This window comes from Poecilia latipinna, unplaced genomic scaffold (genome assembly GCF_001443285.1).
Source record: "Poecilia latipinna isolate Pla-1442-1.1 unplaced genomic scaffold, P_latipinna-1.0 Scaffold1005, whole genome shotgun sequence".
In the NCBI taxonomy this organism is placed as follows: domain Eukaryota; kingdom Metazoa; phylum Chordata; class Actinopteri; order Cyprinodontiformes; family Poeciliidae; genus Poecilia; species Poecilia latipinna.
The window spans coordinates 137934-154435 of NW_015113621.1; the positions used below are offsets into that span (position 1 = coordinate 137934).

The following is a 16502-nucleotide window of genomic DNA, read 5'->3' on the forward strand; positions in this document are numbered from 1 at the left end:
GGTTAAATCCATAAGTAAACTAACATGAAAAGATGAAGAGGGTATCACTTTGCAGACAGTCGATGATACCATTTACCCGGCATAGTGGAGTCAGTATTTTGACTAAAATTCATCTAGCAGTTTTCACAAACTCACTGAATATAAGTGAAGCTCTGTACCTTCAACTTGTTCCTATTGAACTTGTTCATATTGTTCAGGGAACAGCCATATTCAGGAGCAGTGCTGCCATTTCTATACCACAATCAACTAAGAGTCGCCCCAGGATTTCGTGATTGTTTTTGTGATTATTTGCAATCAAACTCACAGATTTTGAGCTGCTACTTTAGAGAAATCTGACACTTTTTCCTCATTAAAACCCCTTCCAAAAGCTACATGTAAAAGAAAGAATATGAGGGAAAAAAAAGTCAAATTTTTAAATAATTTAAATAGGTTGTTTTTTGTTATTCCCCATATTGATCAGGGACTTTAACTTAACATCAAGTAAGGCTGAGTCTGCAGTATAGTAGAAGTAAGAAACACTGTGGGAGTTAGCCACTTAAACCAAATGCTTTAATCCATTTTTGCCAAAAAAATTTGCAATATACCTACAATTATGCAACAGCACAAAACAAAGTGGGGATCTGTTGATTTTCTGTGAATTTCTGCGATCGCGGAATCACAATAAACTGGAGGGATTGAACCATCTCATACAATAAATTTGACTTTGCATCGTAGCCATGTCCGATGCCTTGAAATTGGCTGTCTTTTTAAGAACCTTGAACTTTTTCCGACACGTGTAATGACATACTGTCACGAACTTCTCGATTATTTATAACTTAACATACATAAAAATAATTATTCACTACTTTGAGCTGCTGTATTGGACAAAATCTCAATAAAATACATTAAATACTTGGTTGACAAAGTGTAGTTAGGAGTAGGAATTTCTTTTAAAGGCGCTTTAAATACGCTGCATGTGTTGTGCACACAGAAACCGTCGTGGGCACATCTGCCGTTCTGTTTGTGTAATAAACATTCAATCTCTGAAGGTGCTGTCCCAGGAATTTTAGGTGAAATAAGGGCATGGCCTTCCCTCTGAAAGAGCTGAATCCGTACCAAGAATAGAGCAGCTATTCATTTCTGAGGAACATCTTTGGATTCGCAATATTTCATAGGCCTAAAGGTTTTGTCTGATCTTAGCAGTCACATTCTTCGGACATCTTGTCCTAAACTGAGGGATAGTCATCGCAAGATATTCTAATTCTAATCAAAATTATTGTTCCCTTTGACATTTTTACTTTTTGCTCTGTTACAGTTATAGTATTAATAGTGTTGCACATAGAGACAGATGTTTTTGTCCATTCTTCTTTGCAAAATAACTAAACTTCAGTCAGATTGGATGGAAAATCTGTGAACATCACGTTTTAGGTGTTGACAAAGACTTTCTTTTCAGATTCACCTATTTGAGGACGTAATTTTTAATGCAACTCCAAACTGGTCACACATTTTGTTGTAGAATGTATCCAAAATATTGTAAAGGAAATAATATCTAGACATAATGCTACTTGACATGCTATTAGGTTGCAATTCAGCCAATCCTTTTCTCTGGTGCTGACTGGCTGTTCCCCAAGAGATGTAGAAATGTAGAAAGATGTTATCTTCTCAGATAGTACATATTAATCCATATTGAGGCATATTTAATGTGTGAACTATTAAAATAGGCTGCTATAAATGTTTTTAGAGAGGGATTTGATATTTCCAGGCTACTTGGGTGGTAAACCCCCACAAATACCAGGGTCCACTGTATTTATTCATAACCTAACTCTGGTTTAAATGTCTCTACATCTTTATGATGCCGTTTGTTCAGCAATGTTCTCTTACAAATTGGACCCTTCGCAGAACAGCTGGATTCATACTTATATGGACTTCTAGAAGCTGTTAGTTGTACTTAGGGGTGCACAATATTGGAGTTTTGGTTGATATCTGATGTGCCAATCACCGATACCAATATTTTTTTCCTACACCTACTTACTGAAAATACAGATTTTCAGTAATGCACTCTACTCTTCCACAGTAGAGAAAAAATAGTCTTTCTACTGGAATTAAAATACATTATTTTGGTCAATTTAGCCTGCTACCAAATGCAAAAGCTAAAAAGGAGGCTAAAATGATGTAACACTTTCAACTAGCATTATGTTTAATGTCACATTTATTCATGACATTTACTCTCTAAGACACTCAAACAGTGCAAATCTGATGTTGTGCTGTGCTGCAGGCATCATTGTCACTGGTTTGTCAAATAAAAACTCCTTTTATGTTTGTGAGTTATTTTGACAGAATGACCAAAGTCCGATATTAAATTTTACAACCAATATTGGCCGATAATATTGTGCTGGATCTTACATAGGAGTATTAAAGCAGAGAGGACTGAGTGGATGTGGACATACGTCCAAGTGCTGAAGTAAGTGTATAATGTCCTCCAACTTTACATTTATGCTTTACTTTATGTTGGCCTTTCACATAAAACGCCTTGAAGTGCGTACCATTACAAAATGTGTTAAGAGTTTAAGAGGTCTGAATACTTCTGCAGGCCGCTGTATGTTGACCACAACCAGCAGAGGACCGTTCTGTTTACAATCAATAATGCAACCGTCGTTAAACGCCTGGTCCATTTACCAACGAAAAGATGCAGTAGGATGCACTCTCAGCGGTCCATCAGGAAATGGGGTGACATTAAAGCTCAGCCGATTGGTCACTGTAATGTAAGGCTGTACGTCGATGAATCAATCCGAGCCAAAGGACACAATCCCATCTCTGATCTGGCAAACAGAGGCACGCTGTAGACTTTAGATTGGTGATTGCGGAGGCCAATATTCCAGAATGCAAACCAACTTTCTGCAGTTAAACATAAACAAGCAAGATCAAACAAGCTTGCCCCAATTATCCTCTCAGGAAAAAAGTAATTTAATGGCAGTCTACCCCAGACACGCGCACACAGAGCCCCACAGTCACGACTCCTCCATGGGCCACTCCGAGCGAGTCGCACTCCCTCACCTCCCCACGAAGGAGGGAGAGGAGTCCCATCATCGGCTCTGAGGCAAACATTAACGCCTGTTTGCACCTCTCCGCTTTAGTCGCAGGCAGAAAAATATGACCTAAAATAGCCGTAGATTGTCATTAATACATCCACGTGGACAGCAAACATCCAGGACTGTCAGGTCTGATCACACAAACTCTAAACATCCTGTCAGGTCAATTATAGACCGTCCAATGACAGCTCTTTTCCTCCGGCAATAAACTAAGATAACCAGTCGCCAAATTTACCACCGCGTACAATAAGAGGGTTAATTTTCAGCCAGGTGGGCTATAATTAACGCATGTGAATGTGTGCAAATAAACCTTGGGGCCTCGGCTCACCCCCAGCTGTATTTGTATAGCTGAAGTCTCTCCCTATCTCGGCCTCACGCTGGCTATTTTAGCCCGTATTCTGACAACACCTGAAAGGAAACTCTCCCAGAAATAAAACTTCACTCACCGGGGACGAACGGCGGACGGACACAGGAAAACCTCATGCCACATAATCTGCTTATTTACCCATCTGTTGAAAGGGCTTACTCCAATTAAACTTGTTTATTTTAAGCAATAAATATAATCTGCAGTAATAAAAAAGGCTCCATGAGGAGCCTGAGAATAGCCTTTTGCCTTTCACAGCAGAGTGTGACAATGAATTTAAATGCCGTGTGACGAAAGAGAATCCAACACACAGCAGAAAGTGGTTAAAGGAGTCCCAAGTTTATCCACAGGGTTCACTAAAAAGGTGAAATATACCTCAAGAAAAGATGCAGAAAACAGAATTGCATTCTTCTGACTACATCAATGTTAAAATAATGATTTTTGTTGTAGAGAAAAGTCTAAATTTTAACTAGAGGTGCACTTATTGTGGTTTTCTGGTGGATCTTTAAGAAGCCTGACCTACCGATTCAAATTATTTTAAATAATTGACACTAGCTGCATACAAGTCTGTCACAATAAACAACAAATCAATTAATCGCATGATAAATTAAAACAAAATCCGTAATTTCCATTTGCATGATTTATCGTTTTTCTCTTTTTCTGCCAAAAACTGGATGATAAAAGTTTTTTTCTGCAGAACAAATTTCTTTACAGAGACTTCATGATTCGTATCATTTGTTGTTTTTGTTTATTTATTATGGATGTTTTAAATGAGTTCCAGCCCCAGTGTTAAAATGTTCATTAGAATTTAAAGTTCATTGATCTTTTGGGATGAGTTATTGCATTATTATGCCATTACCATTATATTAATTAAAAATGGTCTGAAAACAACAATATTATCATTTATCGCAATAACTTCTGGGACAATTTATCGGCTGGTAAATTTTGTTAACGCGACATGTGCAAAGCTTTTTTTGGCATTATACTAATGTACAAAGAACACAGTTTTACATTTGCAGTGTTTCCATTAAATAAGAAAGGCAACTGAAATCACAAGTGAACTAGCTTGTTCACATGATAAAGCATTAAAACGAGCTTCTTATACTTCAGAGAGGTTATGCAAGGAGCGTTTTGGGGAAGTAATAGTTGGTGATTTTACAGAAGAGCAACAGATTCAACACATTCATATGGCAAACTCAACTTTTGATTAACTTTGTGACGTTGTTGGTGGAGCCAGAGCCACGTTGTTCAAAGAGGCCAGTGCCTACAAAAAAGAGCTTTGCTGCTATATACAAACTGGCATGATGCAAAAAAAAAACAAAAGTCTCCATTGCAGTTTTCAATGAAGAATGTGACCAAAAGTGTTTAGAAAAATACAGAAAAATTATGAACTACTGCCTTGTTCTACTTAAATACCTTCAAGACACCCAGACACAACTGGAGCCTTAAATCTTACGAGTAAGCAGTCGAGCCATTTTATTTTTACACTAAACATAAATAAAAACTAATGCTAACAAAATACCTAAAGTTAACTCAGTCATTTTTTCAGTTTTCTGCTGCCTCCTGTGACATCACTTCCCAGAAACCTATAAATGCAGGAAGTTGGGCAGCAATTTCTCCTTTTGTACCTGGAACAGGTAAGTGAGGTGAATTCACAAGCAACAACATGCGACAGTTTGAAACAATAAAATGTTTGCAGGCAGAATAAAAATAAAACAATGATGTTAACTGAAAAATACTAAGACTAAACTCATCCAAATGAGTGAGTTTAGTCCTCCAAGCATTTGGCATGCTGAGGTGAGTGATTCTCTATCAGTGCTGATGGGTTGCAGGATAAACATTTCTGGATTAGTTATTTCCACAGCTCACAAAAACAATGTTTTATATGGCGTATCCAAGTCGTAACGCTCCTGACATTGAATTTGTCACGTTTGATGAAGAAGTGACTCTTGCAACCTAAAAGTCAAACCCACTTTGTCACAGTGAGTTTTTTGAAGCTACTCTATTTCTATTAAGTGAATTTAGTTCTGTAATTTCAATTTGCGCAATTTTATGGTTGATGGAAGCGCAGATACAGCCAGTTGCTGAAATTTCACAATACACTTTCATTGTTCCAGTCTTATTTTATCTAAAACTATTCAATGATACCCATGAAACAATACAAACTTGTTTTAGTATCGGGCGACAGCGGCTGATTTTCAGACTTTTGCAGAAGATCGGAAACTGGGGCCAGCTGAACGATCGGTGCGGTCCTAATTTTAATATTTGTAATTCAATATTCAAGCGAACAAGAATAAACTATTGTGGTGGCCATCTGCAGGGGGAGAAACTGTAGCAGAGGGGCTACTTTTCGGGAATTACTTTCATCTCTGGGGAGATGTGGGATATTAAATCATATCTGGGAAGATGCCAGTCAGCTGCAGGCTGAGAAAGGAAACAGCTGATGATTCACATCATTTCAGGTCAGACCCAGTTCTGGAAAGTTGTCTCCGACCTGCTTCACTCGCACCAAGTCTTCTCTGAAACAACCAAAAGCCACAACCAGAAGTGGTGTTGCTTATTAGAGCAATTTTACCAATAATTTGCCAATAATTTTCTTCTTCTGAGAAGCTATTCTATCCAGTTGCTGAGATAAACCAACCCAAAATGAGTGGGGTGGGGGGAGGGTGGATGGAGAAGGAGCCAAAGCTTATATTTAATTTAAAAAATGCGTTTTAGAAAGCCTGGGAAACTATACGTTAAATACCACATTAAAAGATTACACAATGCTGGTCAAAACAGCTTTAAAACGGCTTTCTTAAGAATTTAAATGTGTTAAAAAAAAAACAACATATGAGCTAAAAGGGAGTAGGAGGGAAGAAAAGAAACACTAAGAGGCTCAAACTGATTAGAGTAATGCACATTATAGTGCAGAACGGCAGACCAGTTCAGCTTTACATTGCCTTTAAGTCAGCTGCTGAGTTATCGCATAAAACATCAGGAAAGTACAAGACACTTGATACGATTCACTTCCCCGATATCAAGTCAAACACAGCGAATCCGTCACTGGATGACGTCCAACTGGCTTTTAAATACTATAGCTCGTCGGGTGCCAGAAACAACTTTGGGGGCGGGGGGGTTGCATGTCTGAATGCACGTTGCTGATGCTGCCATGTTGGCTGATCGTGCTCAGAAGCAATGTGCCAAAGCCAAACTCCCGCCAAAACAAACTGACAGTGGAAAGCAAAGCGATGCCCTGAAGACAACTGGGACTTCTCTGTGAGATCGGGCTACAGTCGCCGACTGGCTTTATCAAACAGGCGCAGAAGAGGGAAAGAGAAATAAGTAACGAGAGTGCCACGTTGAACGAGACGAGAAAAATCAGGCGCTAATGTGTGGGATTTGTTCCAGTGCGGTGATCTAGAATATGATTTGCTCCCGTTTCTGGTCAAGGTTTCGCTTTAATGTCCAAAAGTTGCATTTTGTAAACGGAAATCTAGATGGTATCGTCCCGCATCCTGCACATCTCAGAGGCCGTGTGAGCAGACAGCTACCGACAGATACCGTACATTATTCTGCTGCAAAGCCGTCTCTTCCTGTGCAGTGGCTTTTCTCAGTCTACTAATCCACCATTTATAGGCAGCCCGCAAACAGCCTTACTCATTTTGCCCACGATGCAGGAGTGTGTCTGTGTTTGCGTCTGGTACACGGCGGCGTGCAGGGGCCTGTCCCAATCCACAGAGTCAACTCTGAGGTCTAATAAGGGGGAATGCCCCTTTTACGTCTCAATGTGTGGCAGGATGTATGAACCTGTGGAGTTAAATAAATGTCAGCATACAGTTAATATCCAAACTATTGCGACGATGCTCCAATTTGATGTGGAAAGACACATGATCCATATGAGAAGTTAGTTTTTAAATAGGTTTACATGAACTACACTTTAGAAATTGGCCAAAACATTAGGGCTGCATTAACTAATGATTGATCATTGGATTTAAAAGCTGGCCCATTCTGCAGATTTTTCATTTAACCACCTACACCAATTTATACAATGTTAAAAGAGACAAATAATTCAGTTAATTTTTAAAGAAAAAAAACACATATTATTGCCTAAAATGCAGTAACGTAACATTTATTTAGTGAACGCTTCATGATTCATCGTAAACGATGCATTTGTAGCTAAATAAATACTTTCTGCTTGACTTAACATCAATAACCTGCTGAATATTTTTTGGTTTAACCAATTAATTATTGGATAGCAAAACGCGCTCAATAGGAGATTTTTTAAATATTTATTACAGAATTTGAATGACGTGAAGCTAAAATGATGCCACTTGAGTAAAACATAATTACAGACAGAGGTCTTTTTTATATCTTAAATGCAAAATGTTTCATTTTTTGTACAGTTTTAGCTTAATGACTTCTCTGACTAAGTTGTTCTCGACACAAACTCCTCGTTTGAGTCCGCACACTTCAGTTAACAATTAATCGATTACTAAATCAGTTCATCACTATTAATCGGATGCATTCGTCTCACAAATCTTCCTTAAAATAAGCAACAGATTTAAAAAAATAAATAAATTTAAAAAAAAAGTTTTCTAGTATAAGATTTCCACGTTCTCGTTCGCTTTGAAGTGACCCGTGTGCACACATGCGTGCCCGAATGTTTGTGTGAACACGATTGCACTAATGTAAACACAAACTGCAGTGCATTCGCAGCTCGCTCGCTCTGCCTCTCGCTCTCTCTTGGTGGGAGCGGAAGGGCCTGCTCCACAAGCCGACCTAGCAACCCTTCCTGCTCCTGGTTCACGGTGTCATCCTCTCCTCCCCCGCTCTCTGCAAACCGGCTGCCCAACGCGCAGCTAAATGCGCAGCAGACACTGTATCGATTAATTTGGGTGACCCACTCTAAAGAGCTATCTAATGACACACAACTGCCGCTTCTGCTCCAAATGGCTTTTGTTCCCAACTCTGTGCTCCCGTCTGCCGACTGAACTGGGGAGTAGTGAGGGTTTGTTTGTACACAGGATGATTTTCATGAAATATGAGAGCGGGGCATTATGATCTCCTCACTCATAGTTGGCCACTGTGGGTACAAGCAATCATGAGTGTAATTTCTCTGTTTTGTCCAAAGCAAACAAAGAAAATAAGCTCCATGTGGTGCTCATAACGATTCTTAATGACCAAACAATAGTAGGGAGCAACACTGAAAACATGCCTCCATCGCCACATTGCATAAGCTATAAAAATACAGCTTTATTGTGTAACAAGGGAAGTAAATCAACAGTATGATCTTCAAGGCTTGAATATGCCGTTAACCGCGCTTACTTAGATTAGCAATGATCAAAAAATACCAGCGTAGGTAAACAGTTTCACTCCCCCGTTTCCTTTCATCAACACCCAACATCCATTTGTTCACATGAATTAGCAAAAGCAGCAGCTAATGCATGGAGTCAGATTACAACCCCAGAGCAGAGCTGCCTTTATCCCCCTATATGGATCTTAATCTGTCCAAATCCACTGCTTTCTCTGTGCCCCAAATCCACAACAGAGTCTAATTCTCTTTAATCTAATGAGCAGTGAAGGTGCACTTACTGCGGATCAAAATACCACAGAGCGCCTTATCTCAGAACAACATCATAACGGAGGCAGCGAGTGGCTCAGGTCTGAACTCCTGCACTGTCATGCAATCAAGAACCAAACCAAGAGTGCATGCTTGTTCTGTGAATGCTACAAGGTGTGTGTTTTTTGTACTTACTATTGTCATTTCAACAACTTAAATGCAACAACTTTCAGCACCATGTCTGCAACTTCTGCCATTTACAACTTTTATACTTATATTTAACTTTTTCTACAAATATTCCCCTAAAAATAATGGGGGGAAACTTCAAATCATACCAACATCTTATTTGAAAGCTAAATGCTTCAGGTTTCTTTAAACACTTTTAAATATTGTTTACTATTTTTTTTATAATATTACAATTTTAATTGGTATTCTATATGCTAATGTTGCCATTTTAATATATTTCAACAATGATAAACATTAGCCAATGTTTATTATTGTAAATTAAAATGCTTACATGCTAATGTTAGCATGTTACCTAATATTAGCTAAACTTAGCTAACATGTTTATATCAGCCTATTTGCTCATTTTAGCTATTGTTAGCCAAAATGCTTACATGCCAATTCATGAAGACAGGTAATTTTGGGCAAATTTGATTAAAGCTAATACATAAGCTGCAATATACATAACAGTTAATGTAAGATAATGTGAGTTACCAGGCTAATGTTAGCATGTTAGCTAATTTCAGCTATTTTACTAGCATATGTTAGCTAAGGCTGGCATTTTGGGTAAAGCTATTGCATAGACTGCTTTTAGCACAGTTGCTAGAGTAAATTTATCTGACTTAACATGCTAATTTTAGACTATTAGCAAATGTTTACTCTTTTTAGCTAACAAACTTTAGCCGAAGTTGACATTTTGGAGAATCCTGTTCCAAAGGCTGCCACGAAAACAGAAGCTAATGTTAGGTAATCTGAGATAACATAAAAATGTTAGTATATTTGCTTATTATTGCAACTTAACATGCTCCTGTGGTCTTAGCAGGCTAGCTAAAGCTAACCAGAGTTATGCTTATATTAGCATGTTAGCAGAAGAGCTCCTACATTCATCCTGTGGCACTCACACAGAGTAAAAACACATTTTTCTACTTTTATTTCACTCGTGTTTTGCTATTAAGAACTGTACAAGAAGATGGCTGTCAACAGAAGAAACACCTGTCAGCTTCCTAAATACAACACTGGAAATTCTTCACTTGACTATTACATGTAAATTAAAAGCTGCATTGTATGCTGAATAAGTTCCTATAACAGCGTATGACAGCACAATTAATAACACTTATCTTGCAGGTTTTCTCCCTTGTGCAAACAATTAACTTGACTGGGAACGTTATTGACGACCAGCTACTAAAACGTCTGCTTTGTTGCAGCAAATCAATTGTGTAACCAGTCAGTGTCAGATTAAATATGCTCCCTTTTAAAACACAGGAGAGGCAACGGTTACTTTAGCCATTCAATGGAAAAAAATTAGTAAATAAATAAAAAATCTGGCTAAATAAAACAGTGTTTTAAAAAAGCGCCAACTCAGCTTTACTATCAGCTGGTCCAGAGGAAAGAAACAATTAGCTCGGCGCTGGAGGCGGATCCACAACCGACTCAAATGTTCTGAGAGTCGTGCTCAGAACTCCAAAACTAGTGTTCATCTTCTTAATTTAAAACTAAGGCAATAAAAAGACAACAGATTGCGTTAATAACACTGAATTTCATCTTTTCGTGGTTTGTTTCAACAGCAGCAGTGATGTCATCAGTGTAGATCAGTTGCTGTTTTCAGCTGAATCCATCAAAGATTATTAGCATCGTTAGCCAGCGTTTATAAATCGTTTTTGAAACATTGTGTGAAGCCCACGTTTTTGCAGGACTGTCTGCAACGCAGAAATACTGATCTAGATTCTAAATAGCATCCATAAAATAGCGTTTATAAATGAAGCTGGTAATATTAGGGCGCCCGTTTCCAGGAGAGCTGCAGGACATATGAAAAACATGCAATTTCAGTATTATTGTGGAATAACGTGATCACAAAGTAGGCTGCAATTAGCCTACATTTTCCCTCATTCGTCTTTTTTTAAATCACAATGCTCCAACCATTCCTCTTAACCTTTTCATCTTTCTGACTGAAATCTGAATGAGGCTGTAAAGAGCCTCATCCGACTGACCAAATACAATATTGACATTTAGGGCATCAAAAATATAATCACCTACAATCGACTTGGTGCAATTGCAAAATTCAAAAATATATAAAAAAAAAAAATCTATGCGTTTCTGCAACGTAATTCACAACAGCAACAAAAATCAGATTACATCACTGGGGAGATCCTCTTTTCAGTAAAACGACACCAGATAGAGGAAACGTCAAACGATAATTTCTAGGTTTTAGTGATTTAGATGTACTTTTTAGGTCTTTTTTCCACATCTATGGTTCAGATTTTTTGTTTCCTTCCTTTTTCGACAGTAATATGATGTAAATAGGACCTCTTACATCTCACACAGTTTAACCTACATCAGCTGGCAAACATGAGATTCTTAGCATGAAAAAAAAAAGAAATTTCTCCAGGAAATGCAGCTAGAATAACATCAACACAAACTGTTTAAGCCTAAGTTGTTTAAATTGAATTTCACATTTCTTGTTGTTGCTTTTGCATCGTTAAAGTTTTCTTTTTGCTACTTTCGGGGATTTTTTACAACTAATTATTAACGTCTAGGTTTATGAGAACTTAGCTGCCTGAGCACCCGGCTCTGCAGATTTATGTTAATTTTCTTGTCTGGATGTTTTAAACTGATAGAAAAAAATAAAACTATTCAAAACTGAATACAAAGAGGAACTACAAGTGTTGTTCCTGAAAACAAAAGATGGTTTAACATCCAGTTTTGTTCACATTTATCGAGGGAAATCTAAACTCCTCATCAAAACAATCAACACAGGACTAAAGGGTAGCTGCTATAAATTCCCGTTTTAAATCACCGTGCTGCAAAGAGTGTGTGGAAGCTATTGAGTAAATATTTCTCAGAGTCAGATGACCTTCAGCAAAACTCTTCCATTTCTGCACACCGCTGCGTTTACATCTGATAAGAACAAAAAAAAAAAAAAAAAAACCGCTGCTGTTGGCATACAAACTAGAGGCAGGTGTGCAGGTGAGGAAGAAGTCCGACGATACAGGGCGCTGCTTAACGTCCAGTTCTATAAATGGCTGTGGCCATCCAGCTGGGATCGCGCCGCTGTCATCAAGCACAGCCTCTGCGGCCCACGCGGGTCTGAGCGCGGGGGCCCTCCTCTCCGAAAAGTCAAATGTCAGATGTCGTCCATCCCCCGCTCGCAGAAAGAAAAGCACCCAGCGCTGCGTCGGGAGGAGAGGAGCGCCGGGCAGGAGGGAGGCCCCACGTCTCGGCACGGCGATGGAAAAACATCATTACTATGCTTATTCTGCTTTGGAGCGCTGCTGCCGTCATGGCAACCAAATTACTAACTACATTCCCAAGCAAAAGTATTCATACCCTGTGGATGTTTATTTTTTCACCTTTTTTTTTACAGCTTACAGCCACAAACTTGTAAGTTAGAAAGTAGTTTTGAAGTGGAAGGAAAATGTGTGGCCTGCTTTGTATTCAGCAGCGTGTAGACCCAGTTTCTGCTGGAATTGTAGCATTTTGGAGAATTTCTATACCAGATTTCCACATCTAGATGCTGAAAACATTGTCCTGTGCAAAATAGCTCAGTTGGATGGTGAGAATCTGGACATCAGTTTCAGACTGGGCCAATCTAACACTTATACACGCTTTGTTCTACGTCAGGGTTGTCCAAAGTGTGGTCCGAGGGCCACCTGTGGCCTGATATTGTGCAGCTCCCGAATGCAGTTCAAGAATGATACAAATGTGAATCATTACGAACATAATTTCCTTGTAATGGAAAATGTTACACAACGTTATTTGTCTTTTATAACCAAGGCTTATTAATGAAAAGAACGACGTCTATCCAGAGACTTTTAATGAAAAGTCTATTTTACTGCATCAGTATCAACGTTTATTCAATTCATTAAACTTGGCTAAATATAGAAGGCGTCTTAAAAGAAAGTGTCCCTTCTTTTACAATGCTTTTAAAAGGAAGGATTTTGCAAACACGCGAAATCCTTTCCACATTTTGGATCTACGACATCCCTTTCCTACAAAAAGGGATTTGGTTTTGGCTCGTGAATACTTACAGTGCAACGATTTTGGCCAACGTGACTAAAACTTTGGACAATGACCAAGTCATTGTTGTCTTGCTGGAAGATGAACCTTCACCCCACTATGGAGTCTCTAGCTCCCTCTACATTTCCTTTAACTAACCCTCTGATGCTGAGAAAAAACCCTTCCCCAGTAAAGGTTGTGTTTTAGCTGCCTATTTAAAATCATTCAAACACCAAATATATCTTAATATGCATTAATACGCACAGTGGAAACCGTCTTAGCACAACAGCCAATCAGCGCCAAGGAAAATGAATGCCGCTCCTGGATTGGCTGCTTTGCAAAAACAAGATAACAGCATGCTAAGTAGCCTTTTGCTTAAATAACTCAGTATCCCAAGCACAATTTGAGGATATATCAACTTTATAAGATATTATAAGACATGTTTCGTGAAAAAATGCACAAAATGGTGAATTTTTGGCAAATAATTTGAAGTCACGATCCACAGAAAAACCCATGAGAACTGAACTGCAAATAGATGGGGCTTCGCTGTAATAGCAGTGTAATCCCCTGCAGATATTGCACTGTAAACAGTCCTTTTCAATATTTATATCCCACACACTCATCTGATGATGATGACACATTTGAAAATATGAAGCGAATCCAGTCCAGTAAATACTCTGAGCTAAATCTACATTTACGATAAATTCTTCTGCCACTTTCCAAATGCTAAATCCACTGTAATTCATGGGCCTTCATTCAGTTTCTGTCGTTTCTGTTCTAGTCGGTGACCAGGCAAGAACCAGATACATTTATCAATCGGCGCTGGAAATAGCTCGACAGCTAACACATTTAGCAACACATTAACAATGATGATGACTAGAACTTTTGGGAAAATAATAGGGATTATCACAGGTCAAGGCTAATCCCTATCCAGCAGCTACTTAATCAGGTAAGCCTTGAAAGCTGCAGTAATGGTCCACCACTGAGCCAGATTTCTACACATAGTTCATTAAGGTGAAAAGCCTCCCAACTGACATTTCCTCCTATATTTATTTCTGTCGAGTTTAAAAACATGAAGACCCCCTCCACCCCCCCCGCGGACGCCGCCAACTTGGCCTGCCGGGGCTGATTAAAGAGGTTGGAGTAATTACTCTGCAGCAGTGGCTTTCAGGAGCGTTACGATAATGCCTTCTGAAAACAGGTGGCTGCAGCGCGCTCGTGATAAGTTGGACCGACGCCTCGCAGCGTCGCAAAACAGGCAGCTGAAAACAAATTACCTTACACCTACAGCCTGCAGCCACGTTCATGCTTTGTATGTACACAGCAGCCGGCGTCCTGTGTTGTCACAACACTGATGCATTACCAAAAAAAAAAGAGAAAAAAACAAAAAAAACAAACAGCGCACTTCTGGAAACTCAGAGGGTGGATTTACTTCCAGGAGCTACGGCCGGCAACGCCTTTTGGATCCGGGCTCTCATGTCAACTGACAACCCGCTGCTAATGTCTAATCAATAACTGATTAAGATAATTGCAGAGCTTTACTAAGCACTGCAGCATTGTAAAGTCAAGAGAGTGGGACTGTGCATCACAACCAGAAACAGAAATGAATTTTTTGGGGGGAGATTTTAAGCGAGAGAAGCTCAATCTACGACTGAGAGAATCTGAACATCAGTTCTCATGCTGCGTCCTCTGCTAGCAGCAAATCAGAACGGCAATTATCTGACTAATCCATTATTCCGTGGATTATTCGGATAACAAAATAGCAAATTTCATTTAGCCATTCAAATCTTTTTTATACATTAGAAATATGTTAAAAGGTGCAAACAAATATTTCAATTCTGTTTTTAAAAAAAAAAAAAAACATTTTAATGCCTAAAATCCAATAAAATAAATACTTTTAACATCAACATGTGGAAAGCTCAGCGCTTTCTGCTTGATTTAACATCAACTGACAATATTCTGGGTTAAACGATTATAACTTAATAGCAAAAGTTGCTTGATGAGAGATTATTTTCCTTTTTTTTCTCCACAGAATTTGGTGGGGGTGTTTAGGGTAGAACACAATTACAGACAAGATATTTTTTTTATCTTAAATACATAATCTATATATTTTTTGGTGTATTTTTGGCTTAATTGCTGATTTGAGTATGTTCTTCTATTAGCAAATGGCCTCTTTTTGGGTTTCTATAGTCCAGTAATAAATCGTTAACTGGACTCAGTGGACAATTATTTCAGTAACCGATTAATCACGATTAATCATTTCGGCCCTACAACAAACAGGACTTCTTATGATTAAGACTTGAGGTATTTCACTCCTGCCTGCATCTATCTGCTGAAAAAAAAGGTATCTCCAGGGCATGATGCTGCCACCGCTATGTTTTTCTCTCCGCTCTCTAACTATGCAGCACCTTGAGTTAAGATTACTGCATGCAAATAATTGTGGTCTTTTGTGGTCTTAATGTTACCAGGTCAAAACATGGAAAAGTTCAAGTAGGTATGAATACTTTCACAAAGCACTGTAGCCAATGCGACCAGTCCAAGCTTCCCAGTGAAACCGTTTCATCTCTTTATAGCCGAATCTTGTCAAATCCATTTTTCATTAGCCTTCACGTTGCTGGAGACTGTACGGGTATGATCTCTTAAAAAATTCATAACAAAAGCACCCCAGACATTCTGTGGATCTCTCAACACTCACTCCACCCACCCACCCTCCGCTTTCCACCAGAAATGTGGCCAGAACAGAGCCGCTCGCTGCTGACTCCATCCACTAAAGCTTCAGGATTGCCACTAATTTCCCCCTCTTGATGAGCTATTGGCTCGAATCGTTTCGATCGATGAGCTCAGCCCAAATAAGAAAAATATCTCCCTCAATTCCCCGATGTGGTCCCTGCACATGCCTGTTGTGGTGCGCAGGGCAGAAACTGGAGTACTGATCCGCAGCTAGAGCTGGATCAAACACACACACACAAAGATTCTGTCATCCTACTTTGCTCTAGTCATTCAGTGACGCATTAATATCTCATATCCTTGTGCATGAATTGTCTCAAAGTTAAAAATCTGCAGCCTTTAAGTGAAACGAGGCTGGGCGAGCTGGGTAGGTAGGGTCGAACTGATTATTATCTTTATTGCATTCTTATGGTAGACTGCAAAGGTGGAATGTCAGACCTGTAAACACAGAGAGAGGCAGGAAGAGCCACCCCATGTGGCATGAACAGTGAAAGCAACCCCCAGAACCAAACATACATCGAGCATGCAGGATTGTGCAATTGTTAAAACGGGAGAGATAAAGCTTTGTTTGATGGTGCATGCACAA

General features: G+C 39.1%; 1 protein-coding gene across 5 annotated transcripts in view; it reads right to left on the reverse strand.

The window, feature by feature from the left end:
- Positions 1-16502, reverse strand: part of LOC106958666 (serine/threonine-protein phosphatase 2B catalytic subunit alpha isoform) — a 105095-nt gene that overhangs the window by 87878 nt on the left and 715 nt on the right. The window lies entirely within an intron of this gene.